This window comes from Musa acuminata, chromosome BXJ2-1, assembly GCF_036884655.1.
Source record: "Musa acuminata AAA Group cultivar baxijiao chromosome BXJ2-1, Cavendish_Baxijiao_AAA, whole genome shotgun sequence".
In the NCBI taxonomy this organism is placed as follows: Eukaryota; Viridiplantae; Streptophyta; class Magnoliopsida; order Zingiberales; family Musaceae; genus Musa; species Musa acuminata.
In genome coordinates this window covers 28,094,714-28,110,657 of record NC_088338.1, presented here as the reverse complement: position 1 = coordinate 28,110,657, position 15,944 = coordinate 28,094,714, and the positions used below count along the sequence as shown (strand labels likewise).

Sequence of the window (15,944 nt, the reverse complement as noted above, 5' to 3'; positions counted from 1 at the left end):
CCGGAGCCTCTTGCCCGTCACGAAACCGTCGGCGCTTTCCCGAACGGTCTCGAAATCCCTATTGCAAGTTCTCTCCGAGCCCTAGCCCGACGACTGCGTATCGGTCACGGCAAGCGCGTGCAGAAACTATCGGCACTTTCTAGAACGAACTCGGAATCGCTATTGCGACCCCAATCCGGAAAGCTCTATCCGAGCCCCTCGATACTGACAGCGTAGCGGTCACAGCAAATTTCCAGCCCCAAAACAATCGTCTCGGAGCTCTACGGGAGATGTTTCGTATCTCGGGATGCAAAAAGGAGTGCAACACGAGGACTTCCCAGGGGGTCACCCATCCTGGTACTACTCTGGCCCAAGCACGCTTAACTTCGGAGTTTTGATGGGATCCTGGGATTTAGTGCTGGCATTATCGCACCCGTTTCGCGTGCTTCGTCCCTCGCCTATGTGCACGTCGCAGCCGGCGCATCAACGTCCGGAGCCTCTTGCCCGTCACGAAACCGTCGGCGCTTTCTCGAACGGTCTCGAAATCCCTATTGCAAGCTCTCTCCGAGCCCTAGCCCGACGACTGCGTATCGGTCACGGCAAGCGCGTGCAGAAACCATCGGCACTTTCTAGAACGAACTCAGAATCGCTATTGCGACCCCAATCCGGAAAGCTCTCTCCGAGCCCCTCGATACTGACTGCGTAGCGGTCACAGCAAATTTCCAGCCCCAAAACAATCGTCTCGGAGCTCTACGGGAGATGTTTCGTATCTCGGGATGCAAAAAGGAGTGCAACACGAGGACTTCCCAGGGGGTCACCCATCCTTGTACTACTCTGGCCCAAGCACGCTTAACTTCGGAGTTTTGATGGGATCCGGGGATTTAGTGCTGGCATTATCGCACCCGTTTCGCGTGCTTCGTCCCTCGCCTATTTGCACGTCGCAGCCGGCGCATCAACGTTCGGAGCCTCTTGCCCGTCACGAAACCGTCGGCGCTTTCTCGAACTGTTTCGAAATCCCTATTGCAAGCTCTCTCCGAGCCCTAGCCCGACGACTGCGTATCGGTCACGGCAAGCGCGTGCAGAAACCATCGGCACTTTCTAGAACGAACTCAGAATCGCTATTGCGCCCCCAATCCGGAAAGCTCTCTCCGAGCCCCTCGATACTGACTGCGTAGCGGTCACAGCAAATTTCCAGCCCCAAAACAATCGTCTCGGAGCTCTACGGGAGATGTTTCGTATCTCGGGATGCAAAAAGGAGTGCAACACGAGGACTTCCCAGGGGGTCACCCATCCTTGTACTACTCTGGCCCAAGCACGCTTAACTTCGGAGTTTTGATGGGATCCGGGGATTTAGTGCTGGCATTATCGCACCCGTTTCGCGTGCTTCGTCCCTCGCCTATTTGCACGTCGCAGCCGGCGCATCAACGTTCGGAGCCTCTTGCCCGTCACGAAACCGTCGGCGCTTTCTCGAACTGTTTCGAAATCCCTATTGCAAGCTCTCTCCGAGCCCTAGCCCGATGACTGCGTATCGGTCACGGCAAGCGCGTGCAGAAACCATCGGCACTTTCTAGAACGAACTCGGAATCGCTACTGCGACCCCAATCCGGAAAGCTCTCTCCGAGCCCCTCGAAACTGACTGCGTAGCGGTCATAGCAAATTTCCAGCCCCAAAACAATCGTCTCGGAGCTCTACGGGAGATGTTTCGTATCTCGGGATGCAAAAAGGAGTGCAACACGAGGACTTCCCAGGGGGTCACCCATCCTGGTACTACTTTAGCCCAAGCATGCTTAACTTCGGAGTTTTGATGGGATCCGGGGATTTAGTGCTGGCATTATCGCACCCGTTTCGCGTGCTTCGTCCCTCGCCTATGTGCACGTCGCAGCCGGCGCATCAACGTCCGGAGCCTCTTGCCCTTCACGAAACCGTCGGCGCTTTCTCGAACGGTTTCGAAATCCCTATTGCAAGCTCTCTCCAAGCCCTAGCTCGACGACTGCGTATCGGTCACGGCAAGCGCGTGCAGAAACCATCGGCACTTTCTAGAACGAACTCGGAATCGCTATTGCGACCCCAATCCGGAAAGCTCTATCCGAGCCCCTCGATACTGACAGCGTAGCGGTCACAGCAAATTTCCAGCCCCAAAACAATCGTCTCGGAGCTCTACGGGAGATGTTTCGTATCTCGGGATGCAAAAAGGAGTGCAACACGAGGATTTCCCAGGGGGTCACCCATCCTGGTACTACTTTGGCCCAAGCACGCTTAACTTCGGAGTTTTGATGGGATCCTGGGATTTAGTGCTGGCATTATCGCACCCGTTTCGCGTGCTTCGTCCCTCGCCTATGTGCACGTCGCAGCCGGCGCATCAACGTCCGGAGCCTCTTGCCCGTCACGAAACCGTCGGCGCTTTCTCGAACGGTCTCGAAATCCCTATTGCAAGCTCTCTCCGAGCCCTAGCCCGACGACTGCGTATCGGTCACGACAAGCGCGTGCAGAAACCATCGGCACTTTCTAGAACGAACTCAGAATCGCTATTGCGACCCCAATACGGAAAGCTCTCTCCGAGCCCCTCGATACTGACTGCGTAGCGGTCACAGCAAATTTCCAGCCCCAAAACAATCGTCTCGGAGCTCTACGGGAGATGTTTCGTATCTCGGGATGTAAAAAGGAGTGCAAAACGAGGACTTCCCAGGGGGTCACCCATCGTTGTACTACTCTGGCCCAAGCACGCTTAACTTCGGAGTTTTGATGGGATCCGGGGATTTAGTGCTGGCATTATCGCACCCGTTTCGTGTGCTTCGTCCCTCGCCTATGTGCACGTCGCAGCCGGCGCATCAACGTCCGGAGCCTCTTGCCCGTCACGAAACCGTCGGCGCTTTCTCGAACGGTTTCGAAATCCCTATTGCAAGCTCTATCCGAGCCCTAGCCCGACGACTGCGTATCGGTCACGGCAAGCGCGTGCAGAAACCATCGGCACTTTCTAGAACGAACTCGGAATCGCTATTGCGACCCCAATCCGGAAAGCTCTCTCCGAGCCCCTCGATACTGACAGCGTAGCGGTCACAGCAAATTTCCAGCCCCAAAACAATCATCTCGGAACTCTACGGGAGTTGTTTCGTATCCCGGTATGCAAAAAGGAGTGCAAAACGAGGACTTCCCAGGGGGTCACTGTTAGGACTCTAGCTTGGAGAGTCCTAATTGAGAGGGACATTCATGTAAAACTGTTAGGACTCTAGCTAGGAGAGTCCTAATTGAGAGGGACATTCTGTTAGGACTCTAGCTAGGAGAGTCCTAATTGAGAGGGGCATTCATGTAGGAGGTTTTTTCTTATAGAAGAATTAGGAGTTGTAAGGGAATAGGAGTCTTGAGTAGGAGTCCTATTAGGAGTTGGTTAGAAGTAAGAGTCTTAAGTAGGAGTCCTATTAGGAGTTAGGGTTTAGAAGCCCTATAAATAGCCATGTATTCCTCCTCTTTTCTCAAGCAATAGATGAATCTTTTCTGCAGCCTTTGAGCAGCAACTTGGAGGGAGGAACCCCTATAGAGTTCCAAGGAGGCCGATCCCCTAAAGAGATCAACCCCAAGTTTAGAATCTGCAAGGGTTCTATCACCTGGTATCAGAGCAGCGTTCTTGGCGTCTCGCTGCCCTTTCACAGCCATCCATCAACCCTCCACAACCATCCAAAGCAATTCCCACAATTGCTTAAAAGATCGTCACCGAATTCCGCCATCATCTCCACCACCACGGATCATCCTTTGATCTCCCCGTGAATTGCAACAGGTTCTGGTTTCCTACCTTACTGCTGCTGCAATTTAGTTATCCTTATTCGAAAATCCAAAAAAAAAAAAAAAATCGTTCCTATATTGCTGCATAAACTTTTCATCACAAAGTTTTCATCTCTACGACGAAAGATACATTGCAGAATTCCAGCCGCATAGCACCATCTGTTTGATCTTGCTGCTGTGCTTTTTCTATCCAAATTTCTACGAAATTTTTATGACATCTTTGACACTTCTTAACAGTGGATTTCCCTTTGGTTTCATCAAAAAATTCTCAATATAAACTACTGATCTTTTATGTCCAATCTGCTGCACTTGAATTGCAGAATTCAAGCCGCATAGCACCATCTGTTTGATCTTTCTACTGTGCTTTTTCTATCCAAATTTCTACGAAATTTTTATGACATCTTTGACACTTCCTAACAGTAGATTTCCCTTTGGTTTCATCGAAAAATTCTCAATATAAACTACTGATCTTTTATGTCCAATCTGCTGCACTTGAAAATCTATGCTGCAGAAAATTTCAGCTGCATATCGTTGCCTTAACCCATCTATTTGCAATCTTTTTTGAATGAAATTTCTTATAGACTTCATATATCATCTTGGCTTCCATCTAAGATTGATCTATTAAGAAATTCATCTCTAAAAACGATTTTATGTTGCTGCAAATTTTCATCGTAACCCGCTGAAATTTTTCGACGATAATTCTGCAATTGCAACTTGCACCAATTTCTTTGCTGTTATACTGCCGAAATTTTCTTGATTAAATTATATATCCTTGCTGTCATATAAACTGTGATTTTGCTATCAATTCCCTCCTCAATTCTCTTAAGTTTTTGGTGGAAATTACGTCGAGAAACCGTTGTTTCTTCGACGACAATTCTACTCTTACAAGACAGCACATACTTGCTGCAACTTCCACGGATTTCTGTCAAACCTTTGCTACCATCTACCACAGATCCAAAACTTTCATCCAGAGCCCTAAAACTCTACCAAACCACACCCTCAAACTGCACCCAAAACAGCCACAAAACAAGCCTAAACTATAGCCTACATCCACCAATCCACCAACACTTTCGACCATCACTTCTCTCAACCTATACATGCCTTTAACCCAACAGCAAAAGAGAGATCTTAACATCATTGATTTGGGGCCATATACTATGGCATCTAAGGAGGCAATCAATGCTAAATTCGAAGCCTTGGAGGCGCGAATGGAGGATAAGATTCGGACGCTCTTTACCGAACTCAGATTGGGCCGACCACTAAGCCCGAAGAAATCATATCAAGGAGAGAGCTTTGCCCAATCACACCAAGCCCGAAGAGATGACTTCCAAGAGAGGGGAAGCTCTATGACCAACCCCAACTATCCATGCATGAGAGTGGACTTCCCTAGATGGGAAGAAGGAGACCCGATTGGTTGGATTTCGCACGTGGAGCGATATTTTCGGTACCACAAAACCGCGGATGTATCTATGGTGAAAATTGCAGCTATACATCTTGAAGGGGATGCTATTCAGTGGTTTGACTGGTTTGAACATACTTATGGAGTCTTTTCATGGCGACAATTCAAAGAAGAACTGCTGATTCGCTTCAGACCAACCGATTACGAGAATATTGACGAACAACTAGCAAAGATCCGACAAACCTCCACCATTCAGGAGTACCAAACCAGGTTTGAAAGGTTATCTAATCAAAATCATGATTGGTCTCAAAAACAGCTATTGAGGACCTTCATTGAGGGCTTGAAGCCGGAGATCCGAGGAGAAGTTAAAGCGCGACAACCGTACACGCTTATGGCAGCCATCTCTTTCGCACGACATCAAGAGGAGCAATTGAACCATGAAGCTCGGAGGACTAGGGTCACTCCTCAACCAGTAATATTGAAGCCCTCAGCCCCCCCTACTATCGACCAAGTCCCTGCACCAAAGAGGTTAACAGGAGAAGAGCTTCGGGAGCGATATGCGAAGGGGTTATGTTGGCATTGTGACGAGCCGTGGAGCCGTGAGCATCGCTGTAGTAAAGGAGGACTTCTTATGATTGAACCGATAGAAGAAGAGGTCATTGAACATCCAAAAGAGAGCTTTGAACATGAAGAAGAAGATGCAGAAGAAGACCCAAAACCGACCGAAGTTACGGTACATACACTAGCTAGCTACTCACACCCGCAAACGATGAAAATTGGAGGCCTTCTCAAACAACAACCAATCACTGTTCTCATCGACACGGGCAGTACTACTAACTTCCTAAATAGTAAGCTTGCTGTTCGGATATCATTACCTATCGAGAATCGCTGCAGGTTTGATGTTAAGGTCACCGACGGACGGATTTTGAATTGTGATCATAGGCGCTTGCAGGAGAAACTATTGCTGCAGGACCAAGAGATAATTGCAGATTTCATCCTTCTCCCTCTTAACAATCATGAGGCCATGCTCAGAATTAAATGGTTGACGACATTAGGTGATATTTCCTGAAATTTTATGAAACTAATTATGAAATTTTACAGTAAGGAGAAACAGGTGACATTGCACGGGAAACGTGGGGGCGACATAACAACGATTTGCACACAACAAATGGAGAATGTTTTGCATAAAGCATGCAGCGGCTTTTTGGTACAACTTGAGCAGCAAATTAAGGGAGAGCCAACAGAATTTGAAGATCCAAATCTACTTCCTTTGCTTGCTGAATTTTTAAATATATTTGACGAACCGCGCAACCTACCTCTTACCTGTCGGCATGATCATTGTATAATGATTCTTCCAGGCAAATCTTCAGCAAATGCTCAGCCATATCAGTATCCACATCTCCAAAAGGATGAAATAGAAAGGATTATAAAAGAGATGCTCGAAACAGGAGTTATTCGGCCAAGTTGCAACCTCTACTCTTCGCCGGTGCTACTTGTACGTAAGAAGGACGGAACAAGGCGAATATGTGTTGATTACCGAGCTCTCAATGGCATAATCATCAAGGACAAATACTTTATTCCAATAGTAGATGAATTGCTAGATGAAAGGGAGCACAAATCTTTACAAAGCTGGACCTTTGATCCGGGTATCATCAAATACGAGCATGCGAAGAAGACATACGGAAAACCACCTTTTGAACACACAACAACCACGAATTTTTGCTTTCTGCAACAAAAGGTGGAATATCTTGGGCATATCATATCAGAGGAAGGTGTTGCAGTGGACCCCTTCAAAATTGGAGTAATGCAAAACTGGCCGACCTCGAGAAACATAAAATTGCTACATGGCTTTCTGGGTTTAACAGGCTACTACCGCAAGTTCGTGAAAAACTATGGAAAGATCAGTGCACCACTTACTTCCTTACTAGAAAAAGATGTCTTCCAATGGTTGGACAGAGCCTCCGCTGCCTTTGACAAACTTAAGGCAGCCATGACGACGACGCCGGTGCTAACACTACCAGATTTCAACCGACCCTTCATTATTGAGGCCGACACATCTGGAGTCAGAATTGGAGTCATTCTCATGCAAGATGGTCGACCACTCGCATACACTAGCAAGGCATTATCTCCCTCCTATCAAAATAAGTTAACATATGATAAGGAGATGCTCGCCATTGTGCGCGCAGCAACGAGGTGGAGATTGTACTTGATCAGGCGATACTTTCAAATCAAGACCGACCATAAAAGCCGAAAATATCTCTTGGAGCAGAAGATATCTTCCCCCAAGCAGCAAAAATGGGTAACAAAACTTCTTGGATTTGATTATGAAATAACTTACAAAATGTGGAAAGAGAATGTTGTTGCAGATGCGCTTTCGCAGCTACCTGAGCAAGTTGAATTTTCGGTCGTTTTACTTCCAACCAGCGACTTTCTTAAGGATATTAAGATGGAATGGCAGGAAGATTCAGAGACTAGTAAGATTATAAAAAAATTGGAGGAAGCACCAAGCCTCATGGCTCATTACAATTGGGACTCAAAAGAATTACACTATAAGGGACGTATTGTGCTTACGATAAATTCTACTTGCATCTTCACGAGCAGATTTTGGACAAAGTTATTCCATATGCAGGGTACTAAATTGAAAAGGAGTATGGCATATCACCCAAAAATCGATGGCCAGACGGAAGTTTTAAATAGGTGCTTGAAAACAGCCCAAAGCCACCCACCAAATATGACTACCCAAAGAGAACTCCAGACCCTGCCAAGTGCTATTGTTGATCGACGGATCATGACTCGACGACGACGACCCACTAATGAAGTGCTAATACAATGGGCGAACCTACCAATAGAAGATGCCACTTGGGAGAACTATGATGACTTGAAGATCAAATTCCCAGAATTCACGAATCATCAGCCTCGAGGACAAGGCTGATTTGAAGAGGGCGGGTCTGTTAGGACTCTAGCTTGGAGAGTCCTAATTGAGAGGGACATTCATGTAAAACTGTTAGGACTCTAGCTAGGAGAGTCCTAATTGAGAGGGACATTCTGTTAGGACTCTAGCTAGGAGAGTCCTAATTGAGAGGGGCATTCATGTAGGAGGTTTTTTCTTATAGAAGAATTAGGAGTTGTAAGGGAATAGGAGTCTTGAGTAGGAGTCCTATTAGGAGTTGGTTAGAAGTAAGAGTCTTAAGTAGGAGTCCTATTAGGAGTTAGGGTTTAGAAGCCCTATAAATAGCCATGTATTCCTCCTCTTTTCTCAAGCAATAGATGAATCTTTTCTACAGCCTTTGAGCAGCAACTTGGAGGGAGGAACCCCTATAGAGTTCCAAGGAGGCCGATCCCCTAAAGAGATCAACCCCAAGTTTAGAATCTGCAAAGGTTCTAACAGTCACCCATCCTAGTACTACTCTGGCCGAAGCACGCTTAACTTCGGAGTTTTGATGGGATCCGGGGATTTAGTGCTGGCATTATCGCACCCGTTTCGTGTGCTTCGTCCCTCGCCTATGTGCACGTCGCAGTCGGCGCATCAACGTCCGGAGCCTCTTGCCCGTCACGAAACCGTCGGCGCTTTCCCGAACGGTCTCGAAATCCCTATTGCAAGTTCTCTCCAAGCCCTAGCCCGACGACTGCGTATCGGTCACGGCAAGCGCGTGCAGAAACCATCGGCACTTTCTAGAACGAACTCGGAATCGCTATTGCGACCCCAATCCGGAAAGCTCTATCCGAGCCCCTCGATACTGACAGCGTAGCGGTCACAGCAAATTTCCAGCCCCAAAACAATCGTCTCGGAGCTCTACGGGAGATGTTTCGTATCTCGGGATGCAAAAAGGAGTGCAACACGAGGACTTCCCAGGGGGTCACCCATCCTGGTACTACTCTGGCCCAAGCACGCTTAACTTCGGAGTTTTGATGGGATCCTGGGATTTAGTGCTGGCATTATCGCACCCGTTTCGCGTGCTTCGTCCCTCGCCTATGTGCACGTCGCAGCCGGCGCATCAACGTCCGGAGCCTCTTGCCCGTCACGAAACCATCGGCGCTTTCTCGAACGGTCTCGAAATCCCTATTGCAAGCTCTCTCCGAGCCCTATCCCGACGACTGCGTATCGGTCACGGCAAGCGCGTGCAGAAACCATCGGCACTTTCTAGAACGAACTCGGAATCGCTATTGCGACCCCAATCCGGAAAGCTCTCTCCGAGCTCCTCGATACTGACTGCATAGCGGTCACAGTAAATTTCCAGCCCCAAAACAATCGTCTCGGAGCTCTACGGGAGATGTTTCGTATCTCAGGATGCAAAAAGGAGTGCAACACGAGGACTTCCCAGGGGGTCACCCATCCTAGTACTACTCTGGCCCAAGCACGATTAACTTCGGAGTTTTGATGGGATCCGGGGATTTAGTGCTGGCATTATCGCACCCGTTTCGCGTGCTTCGTCCCTCGCCTATGTGCACGTCGCAGCCGGCGCATCAACGTTCGGAGCCTCTTGCCCGTCACGAAACCGTCGGCGCTTTCTCGAACGGTTTCGAAATCCCTATTGCAAGCTCTCTCCGAGCCCTAGCCCGACGACTGCGTATCGGTCACGGCAAGCGCGTGCAGAAACCATCGGCACTTTCTAGAACGAACTCGGAATCGCTATTGCGACCCCAATCCGGAAAGCTCTCTCCGAGCCCCTCGAAACTGACTGCGTAGCGGTCATAGCAAATTTCCAGCCCCAAAACAATCGTCTCGGAGCTCCACGGGAGATGCTTCGTATCCCGGGATGCAAAAAGGAGTGCAACACGAGGACTTCCCAAGGGGTCACCCATCCTTGTACTACTCTGGCCCAAGCACGCTTAACTTCGGAGTTTTGATGGGATCCGGGGATTTAGTGCTGGCATTATCGCACCCGTTTCGCGTGCTTCGTCCCTCGCCTATGTGCACGTCGCAGCCGGCGCATCAACGTCCGGAGCCTCTTGCCCGTCACGAAACCGTCGGCGCTTTCTCGAACGGTCTCGAAATCCCTATTGCAAGCTCTCTCCGAGCCCTAGCCCGACGACTGCATATCGGTCACGGCAAGCGCGTGCAGAAACCATCGGCACTTTCTAGAACGAACTCGGAATCGCTATTGCGACCCCAATCCGGAAAGCTCTCTCCGAGCCCCTAGATACTGACTGCGTAGCGGTCACAGCAAATTTCCAGCCCCAAAACAATCGTCTCGGAGCTCTACGGGAGATGTTTCGTATCTCGGGATGCAAAAAGGAGCGCAACACGAGGACTTCCCAGGGGGTCACCCATCCTGGTACTACTCTGGCCCAAGCACGCTTAACTTCGGAGTTTTGATGGGATCCTGGGATTTAGTGCTGGCATTATCGCACCCGTTTCGCGTGCTTCGTCCCTCGCCTATGTGCACGTCGCAGCCGGCGCATCAACGTCCGGAGCCTCTTGCCCGTCACGAAACCGTCGGCGCTTTCTCGAACGGTTTCGAAATCCCTATTGCAAGCTCTCTCCAAGCCCTAGCTCGACGACTGCGTATCGGTCACAGCAAGCGCGTGCAGAAACCATCGGCACTTTATAGAAAGAACTCGGAATCGCTATTGCTACCCCAATCCGGAAAGCTCTCTCCTAGCCCCTCGATACTGACAGCGTAGCGGTCACAGCAAATTTCCAGCCCCAAAACAATCGTCTCGGAACTCTACGGGAGTTGTTTCGTATCCCGGGATGCAAAAAGGAGTGCAAAACGAGGACTTCCCAGGGGGTCACCCATCCTAGTACTACTCTGGCCGAAGCACGCTTAACTTCGTAGTTTTGATGGGATCCGGGGATTTAGTGCTGGCATTATCGCACCCGTTTCGTGTGCTTCGTCCCTCGCCTATGTGCACGTCGCAGTCGGCGCATCAACGTCCGGAGCCTCTTGCCCGTCACGAAACCGTCGGCGCTTTCTCGAACGGTCTCGAAATCCCTATTGCAAGCTCTCTCCGAGCCCTATCCCGACGACTGCGTATCGGTCACGGCAAGCGCGTGCAGAAACCATCGGCACTTTCTAGAACGAACTCGGAATCGCTATTGCGACCCCAATCCGGAAAGCTCTCTCCGAGCTCCTCGATACTGACTGCATAGCGGTCACAGTAAATTTCCAGCCCCAAAACAATCGTCTCGGAGCTCTACGGGAGATGTTTCGTATCTCAGGATGCAAAAAGGAGTGCAACACGAGGACTTCCCAGGGGGTCACCCATCCTAGTACTACTCTGGCCCAAGCACGATTAACTTCGGAGTTTTGATGGGATCCGGGGATTTAGTGCTGGCATTATCGCACCCGTTTCGCGTGCTTCGTCCCTCGCCTATGTGCACGTCGCAGCCGGCGCATCAACGTTCGGAGCCTCTTGCCCGTCACGAAACCGTCGGCGCTTTCTCGAACGGTTTCGAAATCCCTATTGCAAGCTCTCTCCGAGCCCTATCCCGACGACTGCGTATCGGTCACGGCAAGCGCGTGCAGAAACCATCGGCACTTTCTAGAACGAACTCGGAATCGCTATTGCGACCCCAATCCGGAAAGCTCTCTCCGAGCTCCTCGATACTGACTGCATAGCGGTCACAGTAAATTTCCAGCCCCAAAACAATCGTCTCGGAGCTCTACGGGAGATGTTTCGTATCTCAGGATGCAAAAAGGAGTGCAACACGAGGACTTCCCAGGGGGTCACCCATCCTAGTACTACTCTGGCCCAAGCACGATTAACTTCGGAGTTTTGATGGGATCCGGGGATTTAGTGCTGGCATTATCGCACCCGTTTCGCGTGCTTCGTCCCTCGCCTATGTGCACGTCGCAGCCGGCGCATCAACGTTCGGAGCCTCTTGCCCGTCACGAAACCGTCGGCGCTTTCTCGAACGGTTTCGAAATCCCTATTGCAAGCTCTCTCCGAGCCCTAGCCCGACGACTGCGTATCGGTCACGGCAAGCGCGTGCAGAAACCATCGGCACTTTCTAGAACGAACTCGGAATCGCTATTGCGACCCTAATCCGGAAAGCTCTCTCCGAGCCCCTCGAAACTGACTGCGTAGCGGTCATAGCAAATTTCCAGCCCCAAAACAATCGTCTCGGAGCTCCACGGGAGATGCTTCGTATCCCGGGATGCAAAAAGGAGTGCAACACGAGGACTTCCCAAGGGGTCACCCATCCTTTGTTAGGACTCTAGCTTGGAGCGTCCTAATTGAGAGGGACAATCATGTAAAAATGTTAGGACACTAGCTAGGAGAGTCCTAATTGAGAGGGACATTCTGTTAGGACTCTAGCTAGGAGAGTCCTAATTGTGAGGGGCATTCATGTAGGAGGTTTTTTCTTAGAGAAGAATTAGGAGTTGTAAGGGAATAGGAGTCTTGAGTAGGAGTCCTATTAGGAGTTGGTTAGAAGTAAGAGTCTTAAGTAGGAGTCCTATTAGGAGTTAGGGTTTAGAAGCCCTATAAATAGCCATGTATTCCTTCTCTTTTCTAAAGCAATAGATGAATCTTTTCTGCAGCCTTTGAGCAGCAACTTGGAGGGAGGAACCCCTATAGAGTTCCAAGGAGGCCGATCCCCTAAAGAGATCAACCCCAAGTTTAGAATCTGCAAGGGTTCTAACACCTGGTATCAGAGCAGCGTTCTTGGCGTCTCGCTGCCCTTTCACAGCCATCCATCAACCCTACACAACCATCCAAAGCAATTCCCACAATTGCTTAAAAGATCGTCACCGAATTCCGCCATCATCTCCACCACCACGGATCATCCTTTGATCTCCCCGTGAATTGCAACAGGTTCTGGTTTCCTACCTTACTGCTGCTGCAATTTAGTTATCCATATTCGAAAATCCAAAAAAAAAAAAAAAAAATCGTTCCTATATTGCTGCATAAACTTTTCGTCACAAAGTTTTCATCTCTACGACGAAAGATACATTGCAGAATTCCAGCCGCATAGCACCATCTGTTTGATCTTGCTACTGTGCTTTTTCTATCCAAATTTCTACGAAATTTTTATGACATCTTTGACACTTCTTAACAGTAGATTTCCCTTTGGTTTCATCAAAAAATTCTCAATATAAACTACTGATCTTTTATGTCCAATCTGCTGCACTTGAATTGCAGAATTCAAGCCGCATAGCACCATCTGTTTGATCTTGCTACTGTGCTTTTTCTATCCAAATTTCTACGAAATTTTTATGACATCTTTGACACTTCCTAACAGTAGATTTCCCTTTGGTTTCATCGAAAAATTCTCAATATAAACTACTGATCTTTTATGTCCAATCTGCTGCACTTGAAAATCTATGCTGCAGAAAATTTCAACTGCATATCGTTGCCTTAACCCATCTATTTGCAATATTTTTTGAATGAAATTTCTTATAGACTTCATATATCATCTTGGCTTCCATCTAAGATTGATCTATTAAGAAATTCATCTCTAAAAACGATTTTATGTTGCTGCAAATTTTCATCGTAACCCGCTGAAATTTTTCGACGATAATTCTGTAATTGCAACTTGCACCAATTTCTTTGCTGTTATACTGCCGAAATTTTCTTGATTAAATTAGATATCCTTGCTGTCATATAAACTGTGATTTTGCTATCAATTCCCTCCTCAATTCTCTCACGTTTTTGGTGGAAATTACGTCGAGAAACCGTTGTTTCTTCGACGACAATTCTACTCTTACAAGACAGCACATACTTGCTGCAACTTCCACGGATTTCTGTCAAACCTTTGCTACCATCTACCACAGATCCAAAACTTTCATCCAGAGCCCTAAAACTCTACCAAACCACACCCTCAAACTACACCCAAAACAGCCACAAAACAAGCCTAAACTGTAGCCTACATCCACCAATCCACCAACACTTTCGACCATCACTTCTCTCAACCTATACATGCCTTTAACCCAACAGCAAAAGAGAGATCTTAACATCATTGATTTGGGGCCATATACTATGGCATCTAAGGAGGCAATCAATGCTAAATTCGAAGCCTTGGAGGCGCGAATGGAGGATAAGATTCGGACGCTCTTTACCGAACTCAGATTGGGCCGACCACTAAGCCCGAAGAAATCATATCAAGGAGAGAGCTTTGCCCAATCACACCAAGCCCGAAGAGATGACTTCCAAGAGAGGGGAAGCTCTATGACCAACCCCAACTATCCATGCATGAGAGTGGACTTCCCTAGATGGGAAGAAGGAGACCCGATTGGTTGGATTTCGCACGCGGAGCGATATTTTCGGTACCACAAAACCGCGGATGTATCTATGGTGAAAATTGCAGCTATACATCTTGAAGGGGATGCTATTCAGTGGTTTGACTGGTTTGAACATACTTATGGAGTCTTTTCATGGCGACAATTCAAAGAAGAACTGCTGATTCGCTTCAGACCAACCGATTACGAGAATATTGACGAACAACTAGCAAAGATCCGACAAACCTCCACCATTCAGGAGTACCAAACCAGGTTTGAAAGGTTATCTAATCAAAATCATGATTGGTCTCAAAAACAGCTATTGAGGACCTTCATTGAGGGCTTGAAGCCGGAGATCCGAGGAGAAGTTAAAGCGCGACAACCGTACACGCTTATGGCAGCCATCTCTTTCGCACGACATCAAGAGGAGCAATTGAACCATGAAGCTCGGAGGACTAGGGTCACTCCTCAACCAGTAATATTGAAGCCCTCAGCCCCCCCTACTGTCGACCAAGTCCCTGCACCAAAGAGGTTAACAGGAGAAGAGCTTCGGGAGCGATATGCGAAGGGGTTATGTTGGCATTGTGACGAGCCGTGGAGCCGTGAGCATCGCTGTAGTAAAGGAGGACTTCTTATGATTGAACCGATAGAAGAAGAGGTCATTGAACATCCAAAAGAGAGCTTTGAACATGAAGAAGAAGATGCAGAAGAAGACCCAAAACCGACCGAAGTTACGGTACATACACTAGCTAGCTACTCAAACCCGCAAACGATGAAAATTGGAGGCCTTCTCAAACAACAACCAATCACTGTTCTCATCGACACGGGCAGTACTACTAACTTCCTAAATAGTAAGCTTGCTGTTCGGATATCATTACCTATCGAGAATCGCTGCAGGTTTGATGTTAAGGTCACCGACGGACGGATTTTGAATTGTGATCATAGGCGCTTGCAGGAGAAACTATTGCTGCAGGACCAAGAGATAATTGCATATTTCTTCCTTCTCCCTCTTAACAATCATGAGGCCATGCTCAGAATTAAATGGTTGACGACATTAGGTGATATTTCCTGGAATTTTATGAAACTAATTATGAAATTTTATAGTAAGGAGAAACAGGTGACATTGCACGGGAAACGTGGGGGCGACATAACAACGATTTGCACACAACAAATGGAGAATGTTTTGCATAAAGCATGCAGCGGCTTTTTGGTACAACTTGAGCAGCAAACTAAGGGAGAGCCAACAGAATTTGAAGATCCAAATCTACTTCCTTTGCTTGCTGAATTTTCAAATATATTTGACGAACCGCGCAACCTACCTCTTACCTGTTGGCATGATCATTGTATAATGATTCTTCCAGGCAAATCTTCAGCAAATGCTCAGCCATATCAGTATCCACATCTCCAGAAGGATGAAATAGAAAGGATTATAAAAGAGATGCTCAAAATAGGAGTTATTCGGCCAAGTTGCAACCTCTACTCTTCGCCGGTGCTACTTGTACGCAAGAAGGACGGAACAAGGCGAATATGTGTTGATTACCGAGCTCTCAATGGCATAATCATCAAGGACAAATACTTTATTCCAATAGTAGATGAATTGCTAGATGAAAGGGAGCACAAATCTT

General features: G+C 48.0%; 11 non-coding genes and 2 pseudogenes across 11 annotated transcripts; all 13 read right to left on the bottom strand.

Moving 5' to 3' along the window:
* Positions 1–295: 295 nt before the first annotated feature.
* Positions 296–414, bottom strand: LOC135600454 (5S ribosomal RNA). The gene has a single exon (XR_010482775.1). It is a non-coding gene; the product is annotated as a 5S ribosomal RNA (ribosomal RNA).
* Positions 415–764: 350 nt separating this feature from the next.
* LOC135600198 (5S ribosomal RNA) lies at positions 765–883 on the bottom strand. The gene has a single exon (XR_010482525.1). It is a non-coding gene; the product is annotated as a 5S ribosomal RNA (ribosomal RNA).
* Positions 884–1,233: 350 nt separating this feature from the next.
* Positions 1,234–1,352, bottom strand: LOC135600197 (5S ribosomal RNA). Its single transcript, XR_010482524.1, has one exon. It is a non-coding gene; the product is annotated as a 5S ribosomal RNA (ribosomal RNA).
* Positions 1,353–1,702: 350 nt separating this feature from the next.
* Positions 1,703–1,821, bottom strand: LOC135601073 (5S ribosomal RNA). Its single transcript, XR_010483378.1, has one exon. It is a non-coding gene; the product is annotated as a 5S ribosomal RNA (ribosomal RNA).
* Positions 1,822–2,171: 350 nt separating this feature from the next.
* Positions 2,172–2,290, bottom strand: LOC135601661 (5S ribosomal RNA; annotated as a pseudogene).
* Positions 2,291–2,640: 350 nt separating this feature from the next.
* LOC135601055 (5S ribosomal RNA) lies at positions 2,641–2,759 on the bottom strand. The gene has a single exon (XR_010483360.1). It is a non-coding gene; the product is annotated as a 5S ribosomal RNA (ribosomal RNA).
* A 6,224-nt stretch (positions 2,760–8,983) lies between these two features.
* LOC135600453 (5S ribosomal RNA) lies at positions 8,984–9,102 on the bottom strand. Its single transcript, XR_010482774.1, has one exon. It is a non-coding gene; the product is annotated as a 5S ribosomal RNA (ribosomal RNA).
* Positions 9,103–9,452: 350 nt separating this feature from the next.
* LOC135599970 (5S ribosomal RNA) lies at positions 9,453–9,571 on the bottom strand. The gene has a single exon (XR_010482307.1). It is a non-coding gene; the product is annotated as a 5S ribosomal RNA (ribosomal RNA).
* A 350-nt stretch (positions 9,572–9,921) lies between these two features.
* LOC135600374 (5S ribosomal RNA) lies at positions 9,922–10,040 on the bottom strand. The gene has a single exon (XR_010482697.1). It is a non-coding gene; the product is annotated as a 5S ribosomal RNA (ribosomal RNA).
* Positions 10,041–10,390: 350 nt separating this feature from the next.
* LOC135600905 (5S ribosomal RNA) lies at positions 10,391–10,509 on the bottom strand. Its single transcript, XR_010483215.1, has one exon. It is a non-coding gene; the product is annotated as a 5S ribosomal RNA (ribosomal RNA).
* A 350-nt stretch (positions 10,510–10,859) lies between these two features.
* Positions 10,860–10,978, bottom strand: LOC135603192 (5S ribosomal RNA; annotated as a pseudogene).
* A 350-nt stretch (positions 10,979–11,328) lies between these two features.
* Positions 11,329–11,447, bottom strand: LOC135599968 (5S ribosomal RNA). Its single transcript, XR_010482305.1, has one exon. It is a non-coding gene; the product is annotated as a 5S ribosomal RNA (ribosomal RNA).
* Positions 11,448–11,797: 350 nt separating this feature from the next.
* Positions 11,798–11,916, bottom strand: LOC135599967 (5S ribosomal RNA). Its single transcript, XR_010482304.1, has one exon. It is a non-coding gene; the product is annotated as a 5S ribosomal RNA (ribosomal RNA).
* Positions 11,917–15,944: the final 4,028 nt, after the last annotated feature.